Raw genomic sequence first — 10,812 nt, 5'->3', positions numbered from 1 at the left:
ACGGCGTCCCTCCGTCCGTACATAGTAAACCGATGATAGCCCAGTAACGAGGAACTGAAACATGACACGGCGTCCCCTCCGTCGGTACATAGTAAACCGATGATAGCCCAGTAACGAGGAACGAAAACATCACACGGCGTCCCTCCGTCCGTACATAGTAAACCGATGATAGCCCAGTAACGAGGAACTGAAACATGACACGGCGTCCCCTCCGTCCGTACATAGTAAACCGATGATAATCCAGTAACGAGGAACTAAAACATGACACGGTGTCCCCACGGTCCGTACATATGAAACAGATGATAGCCCAGTGACGAGCAATTAAAACCTGATCTGACATCCCTGTCATGCGTACATAGTAAACAGATGATAGCCCTATAATGAGGAATTAAAACATGACACGGTGTCGCCGCCGTCCGTACATAGTAAACAGATGAAAGCCCTGTGACGAACTAAAACGTGGCACGGCGTCCACGCCGTCGGTACATAGTAAACAGATGATAGCCCAGTAACGAGGAACTAAAACATGACACGGCGTCCCCTCCGTCGGTACATAGTAAACCGATGATAGCCCAGTAACGAGGAACTGAAACATGACACGGCGTCCCCTCCGTCGGTACATAGTAAACCGATGATAGCCCAGTAACGAGGAACTGAAACATGACACGGCGTCCCCTCCGTCGGTACATAGTAAACCGATGATAGCCCAGTAACGAGGAACTGAAACATGACACGGCGTCCCCTCCGTCTGTACATAGTAAACCGATGATAGCCCAGTAACGAGGAACTAAAACATAACACGGCGTTCCCGCCGTCCGTACATAGTAAACAGATGATAGCCCTGTGACGAGGAACTAAAACGTGGCACGGCGTCCCCGCCGTCCATACATAGTAAACAGTTGATAGCCCTGTGACGAGGAACTAAAACATGACACGGCGTCCCCTCCGTCGGTACATAGGAAACCGATGATAGCCCAGTAACGAGGAACTGAAACATGACACGGCGTCCCCTCCGTCGGTACATAGTAAACCGATGATAGCCCAGTAACGAGGAACTAAAACATAACACGGCGTTCCCGCCGTCCGTACATAGTAAACAGATGATAGCCCTGTGACGAGGAACTAAAACGTGGCACGGCGTCCCCGCCGTCCATACATAGTAAACAGATGATAGCCCTGTGACGAGGAACTAAAACGTGGCACGGCGTCCCCGCCGTCCATACATAGTAAACAGTTGATAGCCCTGTGACGAGGAACTAAAACATAACACGGCGTCCCCGCCGTCCGTACATAGTAAACAGTTGATAGCCCTGTGACGAGGAACTAAAACGTGGCACGGCGTTCCCGCCGTCCATACATAGTAAACAGTTGATAGCCCTGTGACGAGGAACTAAAACATGACACGGCGTTCCCGCCGTCCGTACATAGTAAACAGTTGATAGCCCTGTGACGAGGAACTAAAACATAACACGGCGTCCCCGCCGTCCGTACATAGTAAACAGATGATAGCCCTGTGACGAGGAACTAAAACATGACACGGCGTCCCCGCCGTCCGTACATAGTAAACAGTTGATAGCCCTGTGACGAGGAACTAAAACATAACACGGCGTTCCCGCCGTCCGTACATAGTAAACAGATGATAGCCCTGTGACGAGGAACTAAAACGTGGCACGGCGTTCCCGCCGTCCGTACATAGTAAACAGTTGATAGCCCTGTGACGAGGAACTAAAACATAACACGGCGTTCCCGCCGTCCGTACATAGTAAACAGATGATAGCCCTGTGACGAGGAACTAAAACATGACACGGCGTTCCCGCCGTCCGTACATAGTAAACAGATGATAGCCCTGTAACGAGGAACTAAAACATGACATGGTGTTCCCGCCGTCCATACATAGTAAACAGATGATAGCCCTGTAACGAGGAACTAAAACATGACACGGCGTTCCCGCCGTCCATACATAGTAAACAGATGATAGCCCTGTAACGAGGAACTAAAACATGACACGGCGTTCCCGCCGTCCGTACATAGTAAACAGATGATAGCCCTGTAACGAGGAACTAAAACATGACACGGCGTTCCCGCCGTCCATACATAGTAAACAGATGATAGCCCTGTAACGAGGAACTAAAACATGACACGGCGTTCCCGCCGTCCGTACATAGTAAACAGATGATAGCCCTGTAACGAGGAACTAAAACATGACACGGCGTCCCCGCCGTCCGTACATAGTAAACAGTTGATAGCCCTGTGACGAGGAACTAAAACAATACACGGCGTCCCCGCCGTCCATACATAGTAAACAGTTGATAGCCCTGTGACGAGGAACTAAAACATAACACGGCGTCCCCGCCGTCTGTACATAGTAAACAGATGATAGCCCTGTGACGAGGAACTAAAACAATACACGGCGTCCCCGCCGTCCATACATAGTAAACAGTTGATAGCCCTGTGATGAGGAACTAAAACATAACACGGCGTCCCTGCCGTCCGTACATAGTAAACAGATGATTGCCCTGTGACGAGGAACTAAAACATAACACGGCGTCCCTGCCGTCCGTACATAGTAAACAGATGATAGCCCTGTGACGAGGAACTAAAACATGACACGGCGTTCCCGCCGTCCATACATAGTAAACAGATGATAGCCCTGTGACGAGGAACTAAAACATGACACGGCGTTCCCGCCGTCCGTACATAGTAAACAGTTGATAGCCCTGTGACGAGGAACTAAAACATAACACGGCGTTCCCGCCGTCCGTACATAGTAAACAGATGATAGCCCTGTGACGAGGAACTAAAACATAACACGGCGTTCCCGCCGTCCGTACATAGTAAACAGATGATAGCCCTGTGACGAGGAACTAAAACATTACACGGCGTCCCCGCCGTCCATACATAGTAAACAGATGATAGCCCTGTGACGAGGAACTAAAACATGACACGGCGTTCCCGCCGTCCGTACATAGTAAACAGTTGATAGCCCTGTGACGAGGAACTAAAACATAACACGGCGTTCCCGCCGTCCGTACATAGTAAACAGATGATAGCCCTGTGACGAGGAACTAAAACATAACACGGCGTTCCCGCCGTCCGTACATAGTAAACAGATGATAGCCCTGTGACGAGGAACTAAAACATAACACGGCGTCCCCGCCGTCCATACATAGTAAACAGATGATAGCCCTGTGACGAGGAACTAAAACATGACACGGCGTTCCCGCCGTCCGTACATAGTAAACAGATGATAGCCCTGTGACGAGGAACTAAAACATAACACGGTGTCCCCGCCGTCCATACATAGTAAACAGATGATAGCCCTGTGACGAGGAACTAAAACATAACACGGCGTTCCCACCGTCCGTACATAGTAAACAGATGATAGCCCTGTGACGAGGAACTAAAACATAACACGGCGTCCCCGCCGTCCATACATAGTAAACAGATGATAGCCCTGTGACGAGGAACTAAAACATGACACGGCGTTCCCGCCGTCCGTACATAGTAAACAGTTGATAGCCCTGTGACGAGGAACTAAAACATAACACGGCGTTCCCGCCGTCCGTACATAGTAAACAGATGATAGCCCTGTGACGAGGAACTAAAACATAACACGGTGTCCCCGCCGTCCATACATAGTAAACAGATGATAGCCCTGTGACGAGGAACTAAAACATGACACGGCGTTCCCGCCGTCCGTACATAGTAAACAGTTGATAGCCCTGTGACGAGGAACTAAAACATAACACGGCGTTCCCGGCGTCCGTACATAGTAAACAGATGATAGCCCTGTGACGAGGAACTAAAACATAACACGGCGTCCCCGCCGTCCATACATAGTAAACAGATGATAGCCCTGTAACGAGGAACTAAAACATGACACGGCGTTCCCGCCGTCCGTACATAGTAAACAGATGATAGCCCTGTAACGAGGAACTAAAACATGACACGGCGTTCCCGCCGTCCATACATAGTAAACAGATGATAGCCCTGTAACGAGGAACTAAAACATGACACGGCGTTCCCGCCGTCCGTACATAGTAAACAGATGATAGCCCTGTAACGAGGAACTAAAACATGACACGGCGTCCCCGCCGTCCGTACATAGTAAACAGTTGATAGCCCTGTGACGAGGAACTAAAACAATACACGGCGTCCCCGCCGTCCATACATAGTAAACAGTTGATAGCCCTGTGACGAGGAACTAAAACATAACACGGCGTCCCCGCCGTCTGTACATAGTAAACAGATGATAGCCCTGTGACGAGGAACTAAAACAATACACGGCGTCCCCGCCGTCCATACATAGTAAACAGTTGATAGCCCTGTGATGAGGAACTAAAACATAACACGGCGTCCCTGCCGTCCGTACATAGTAAACAGATGATTGCCCTGTGACGAGGAACTAAAACATAACACGGCGTCCCTGCCGTCCGTACATAGTAAACAGATGATAGCCCTGTGACGAGGAACTAAAACATGACACGGCGTTCCCGCCGTCCATACATAGTAAACAGATGATAGCCCTGTGACGAGGAACTAAAACATGACACGGCGTTCCCGCCGTCCGTACATAGTAAACAGTTGATAGCCCTGTGACGAGGAACTGAAACATAACACGGCGTTCCCGCCGTCCGTACATAGTAAACAGATGATAGCCCTGTGACGAGGAACTAAAACATAACACGGCGTTCCCGCCGTCCGTACATAGTAAACAGATGATAGCCCTGTGACGAGGAACTAAAACATAACACGGCGTCCCCGCCGTCCATACATAGTAAACAGATGATAGCCCTGTGACGAGGAACTAAAACATGACACGGCGTTCCCGCCGTCCGTACATAGTAAACAGTTGATAGCCCTGTGACGAGGAACTAAAACATAACACGGCGTTCCCGCCGTCCGTACATAGTAAACAGATGATAGCCCTGTGACGAGGAACTAAAACATAACACGGCGTTCCCGCCGTCCGTACATAGTAAACAGATGATAGCCCTGTGACGAGGAACTAAAACATAACACGGCGTTCCCGCCGTCCATACATAGTAAACAGATGATAGCCCTGTGACGAGGAACTAAAACATGACACGGCGTTCCCGCCGTCCGTACATAGTAAACAGATGATAGCCCTGTGACGAGGAACTAAAACATAACACGGCGTCCCCGCCGTCCATACATAGTAAACAGATGATAGCCCTGTGACGAGGAACTAAAACATGACACGGCGTTCCCGCCGTCCGTACATAGTAAACAGTTGATAGCCCTGTGACGAGGAACTAAAACATAACACGGCGTTCCCGCCGTCCGTACATAGTAAACAGATGATAGCCCTGTGACGAGGAACTAAAACATAACACGGTGTCCCCGCCGTCCATACATAGTAAACAGATGATAGCCCTGTGACGAGGAACTAAAACATAACACGGCGTTCCCACCGTCCGTACATAGTAAACAGATGATAGCCCTGTGACGAGGAACTAAAACATAACACGGCGTCCCCGCCGTCCATACATAGTAAACAGATGATAGCCCTGTGACGAGGAACTAAAACATGACACGGCGTTCCCGCCGTCCGTACATAGTAAACAGTTGATAGCCCTGTGACGAGGAACTAAAACATAACACGGCGTTCCCGCCGTCCGTACATAGTAAACAGATGATAGCCCTGTGACGAGGAACTAAAACATAACACGGTGTCCCCGCCGTCCATACATAGTAAACAGATGATAGCCCTGTGACGAGGAACTAAAACATGACACGGCGTTCCCGCCGTCCGTACATAGTAAACAGTTGATAGCCCTGTGACGAGGAACTAAAACATAACACGGCGTTCCCGCCGTCCGTACATAGTAAACAGATGATAGCCCTGTGACGAGGAACTAAAACATAACACGGCGTCCCCGCCGTCCATACATAGTAAACAGATGATAGCAGGGATAGAAACTCATGAAAAAAAATCACTTGCACCTTGTGCAAGTTCAAACTTCATGTCATTTCACTTGCACACAGTAATTTTCACTTGCACATTAAAAATTTTGTGTTTTATATATACATTGTTATGAATTTGGAATTGAATTGCACACAACATACAGGTTCCCTTAGTCAGCTATGTCGATAAGTGTATGTTCCCTGGATAGCTCACCTTTCATTGTTTAAATGTTCAGAGATCGATTCGATGCGCTGCGGATCGATTTAATAGTTAGGGAACGAAACAATGGAGACGTCCCTCCCCCCTCTTCTTTGAAGAGGAAGAAGAACCCTGCGGTGACGTCAACAACTCCCTCCTACCCATGGTTGAGCGGGGGGGGGGGGTGGTGGATCACGAGGGCATGAGTCACACCAGGTGCGGGGGAGGGGGTGCAAAGGATAAAGAGGAGACTTTTTCTTTGTTCGTGCGGGACTCCCGTGGTAGGGCTGAGTTCGTGGGAGTCCCGTGGTAGGGCTGAGTTCGTGGGAGTCCCGTGGTAGGGCTGAGTTCGTGGGAGTCCCGTGGTAGGGCTGAGTTCGTGGGAGTCCCGTGGCAGAGTTTGTGTGCTGAGTCCCGTGGGAGGAGTAAGCTTTTTTTGCTTCGGAGAAGAGCAGTCGTTCAGCCATCGGGTCCTGCTTGGCTTGCTTGGCTTGAGGCCTTCAGAAGCTTTTTGCTTCGGCTGGCTCAGTGAGCTTCGGCTGCTGCTTTGTTTTGGAAGGAACTTGAGCCGGTTGTTCGGCTCGAGCTGCAAGTGGAGGCTTCTTCCTCTTCTTCCTCTTCCTCTTGGTTCGTGGAGCTTTTCGTTCTCCATTTTGTTTCTCGGCTTGGTGTGACTCATCGGCCTCTTCTTGGAGTTGGATCCTCGGGGAAGCAACGATCGACAGGAAGGATCGGCGCCTCGTCTCACCGGCATGTGTTGAGAAGCGTGGGAGGATTCACGGGAGCTTGGGAAGGATCGCGGCGATTGGATCCAGCTTGCTCTCGCTGGAGCCCGGGTCCGGACAAGTTGAAGACCACACGAGGTGGAAAGGTTCGAGTCAAGCTCTGAGTTTCAGCTCACCTGTCCTCCGAGCTGGAGCTCGTGATTGAAGGTCTGAGCCACCCTTTATTGTGTGTGTGTGTGTGTGTGTGTGTGTGTGTGTGTGTGTGTGTGTGTGTGTGTGTGTGTGTGTGTGTGTGTGTGTGTGTGTGTGTGTGTGTGTGTGTGTGTGTGTGTGTGTGTGTGTGTGTGTGTGCCTGTCTAATAAGCAGGAACTGCTGTGAAGTGTAAATCGCTGTACATAATAAGTGGACGGTTGTAATTCTTTTGTCGTGCCTTTGTTGCTTGTATAATTGCATATGTGTTTTGCCTTATTTAATTGCATACGTGTTTCATTATAATAAATGTCCTTATGTGAATGTAAACCTGCTCGTTGCGTCCATTCCCTCATTGACTGAACATTTCGTGTGTTGGGAGTTAGAAAGCCGTTGGTTTGCCGTAATAGGGGGACATTTGGACCGACGGTTCTCGGCGATTACGCCGCTCGGAATCGCGCACGGACAAGCTCGCCTCAGCGGTTTGTTCCGTACGAGTTCCGTCGAGGGTGGAATACCCTGGTTGTTGGATCACGTGGGTATTTAGGTACATTGAAGATTGGCAATCGACCCTACCCCACGTGATCTGCCGATTGGCGTATTTCGGTTCTTGTACAAGGACCCGTCGCTCGGAGTTATCCGGGCAGCGATCTATATTCCGGGCGATCGGTCGGGCCGACTCGACTTGCGGTTCCGTTCAGAGTAGTCGGTTGGCGGCCGATCCCCCGGCCAGTCAAAATATTTTTTTAAGACTGTGTGATAATTACGAGTCAATATGTTATATTCAATAAAATTCAAGACTGGAGCATTTGTGTTCTGTATTTTTCAACTTGTTTAGTCATGCAAACAAAAACCAAAAAATATGTATGTATAACAATACAATTGTAACTTAGGGATCTCAAGTCAACATGTTTTATGCTGGCTTTGGCTCTTGCCATTTCTTGACATTATTAGCTTGTGATAAATCATATCCTTATAGTTTCTAAACCATAAAAATGTTCAAATATCTAACAAGCAAACCATTGAATTCTACACATTCAAATTACAATGATTTATTATACCTGAGTCAATAACTATATGAACATGATAAATTAAATAAGTCTTGTAGCCTTGACATTGTGTAAGACTGTATCTCGGACATTTTCTTCTAATAATATTAACTGACTAGCATTAAAATGTCAACAAAATATAACAAATACGAGAAATCAAGCTTCCAAATAATCTCAGGAGTGTCCTTTTCATCATTCCGTAACTCCTGATCAGTTTGATTTGGAATGTCCACAGTGTAATACCAAATTAATAACTAATGTCTAATATTATCTACTGCTATCTAATGCATCAAATTAAACATCATGAACATCAGTTTCAAACTTTGGTTAATGTGCTAGGCTACATCATACTAGTTAAAATAAACAGACTAGCTAGCCTATGCTAAGTAAAAGTAGCACCTTCATTCATTCTACAATGTAGGTTCCCAGGATGTCACAGTCTCAAAATGTTCGAGTGAGACTCGTCATTGGAAAGCTCATTTTATGTAGTTAATTAGTGTTCGGGAGACATAATACTGGTCAAAATGATTTATTTGGTTAGTTAATATCTGCAAACAAGTCACAGTAATGTTTTTCCATCTATGAAAGGAAAAATTCATTACATTGTTTTCTCAAGACTTTTCCAAATTTCCACGGCTTGATTTTTCGAGTCACTCATTAAATGTGGCCAGTAAATCAGTCCAACTGATTCAATTACATTCACTCAGGATCACTCTGAGTTTGTTGATTCTCAGCATCTTCCTCACTATCATCCTCTGGAGTAGAAAGTGCAGCCTGAGCAACCTTGAACATTGTGGAATGCCACCTTTGGAGACTCCTCTTCCCACTGGTGTACCATATGGAGATACTTTGCACTGGGTCAAATGAATCCAAGTCCAGGGCACAGAGCTTAACAATCATCAGATCGGTCAATGTGGAACCTGAGAGATGTGAACGATGGTCATTTTTGATTCTCTGCATCAGAGAAAACCCTCGTTCAGCTTCAGCAGTGCTGCTGGGAATGACCATGTAGATGCGTAACAAGGCCAGAATGTTCTTCAAGGTTTGAACATCTTGACTTTTGTTCATTACAAGGAATGGTGACCACATTCTGAAGGTCATCCTGAAGGTTCAAGTGTAATTTTTTAAACAAATATGTATGTAATTTAACCAAAATCTTATCGCTATTCTGTCAAATCATTATTGAGACATAATCAACTATATATTTGAAGCAAATGTTGCTTAAATTGCCCTTTGATTTGATTTGAAGTAAAGTAGTGAACTACTTCTGTATGTAAAGTCCCATGTGATTGGTCGACCTGAGTCGGTTTGACCAATCAGAGCTCCTGGTGTATCGTGGTTAGGCAGGACACAGGAGGGAGGTTTAAAATGGCTTCAGAGCTTTACTTGCACAAAGTGCAAGTGAATCAAAGGCATTACTTGCACTTACTTAATTTTACTTGCATTGTGCAACCACTTAAACATGAGTTTCTTTCACTGATATACATATATATAATCGCCGTCAAAGGGGAACCCAAACACTCAGACCACCTCAACACTAATCTGTCCCTCGATACCCTCAAAATAGGTATGATGCGTCTTTTTTCCGATTTCCGACGTTTAAAGCACCCACATTGATGAATCACCCTGCCGGTAAAACAGCAGGATGACAGTTTGTAGCTGGGTTGGGATTCAAATCCAGGCAAGACAGCTCAGAGGTGAGTGTGTTTATACCTCCTGGGCTATTCTGACATGCATGCATACATATACACGAGGTCTGTCTAAAAAGTAACGGGACTGAGCCTGCTGTGTGCTCCACTTACACAACTTGAATGAACGGGTTGCGTCACATTCTTTCGCAACATTCCAGCAATATATATATATATATATATATATATATATATATATATATATATATAGTATGATATACTAGTAAAGGTGCCCATCTTCGACGGACATCACTGGCAACATATGGTAAAAGACAGATAGCATGAATGTATTTTAAACAATATATTATATCATTTTTATCCATTGATTATCATTCAGGTTTTCCACTTAGATGACATTACCACGTAGTTTAGTGACTACACAACGTGTTCCATTCGTGAGTTCCGGAGGATCCATAGAGCGCATTAAAATTACAGGGCACCCTACTTTAAAGTGATCCAAAAGGCCGGATCAGTTTCGTCTACATATTCATATCTTGTAGATTTTAGCTGGTCAGAAAGTCATGGTTTTGTGAAGAAACTATGGCACATGGAAAGTGCAAATTAGTCAGGTATGAACTCAACTGTTTTCTCCCCAAATGGAGCGTGATTCTTTGAGCCGAACTCATCTTGGTGGTCCTCTAAAAAATGGGAAACATTTTTATTTCTTTTTTGTGCAATAATTCCTCCCATTTTGCAAATGGAGAACATGAACTGTTGAACTACCATAATCATCAAAACGAATTTTGAGGGGCCTCTTAAGGAAGACAATAATATTGTTGCGGTTGAGGAAATTTGCAAACCACCATTCAGGTCCCGTAGGTGAGATATCTCTGGAAGTACATGTGTAGTTAGCCCCAAACCCGTTGTTTAGAGGGAATAAATGTGATTCATTCGGGCTGCGACCCTTTAAGATAGCCGTTTTTCTGTTCTATCTTTATTTTGAACCAACCACGTCTCAACCGCCATCACACAACAACCACCAACCGCAACGCTGCTTCACAACAACAACAACGCCAACAGCCACGACCTTTAC

The 10,812-nt window shown here is 46.5% G+C and overlaps 1 protein-coding gene across 4 annotated transcripts in view; it reads left to right on the top strand.

The window, feature by feature from the left end:
* FBXO11 (F-box protein 11) overlaps positions 1-10,812 on the top strand; it is a 95,422-nt gene that overhangs the window by 891 nt on the left and 83,719 nt on the right. The gene's annotated exons all lie outside the window — the stretch shown is intronic.

The sequence above is a fragment of the Eptatretus burgeri genome, chromosome 7 (genome assembly GCF_056783735.1).
Source record: "Eptatretus burgeri isolate ZD-2024b chromosome 7, Ebu_testis_v1, whole genome shotgun sequence".
NCBI classification, from domain to species: Eukaryota; Metazoa; Chordata; class Myxini; order Myxiniformes; family Myxinidae; genus Eptatretus; species Eptatretus burgeri.
Note: the sequence above shows the minus strand (reverse complement) of the source record. Positions and strands in the feature narration are given on the sequence as shown.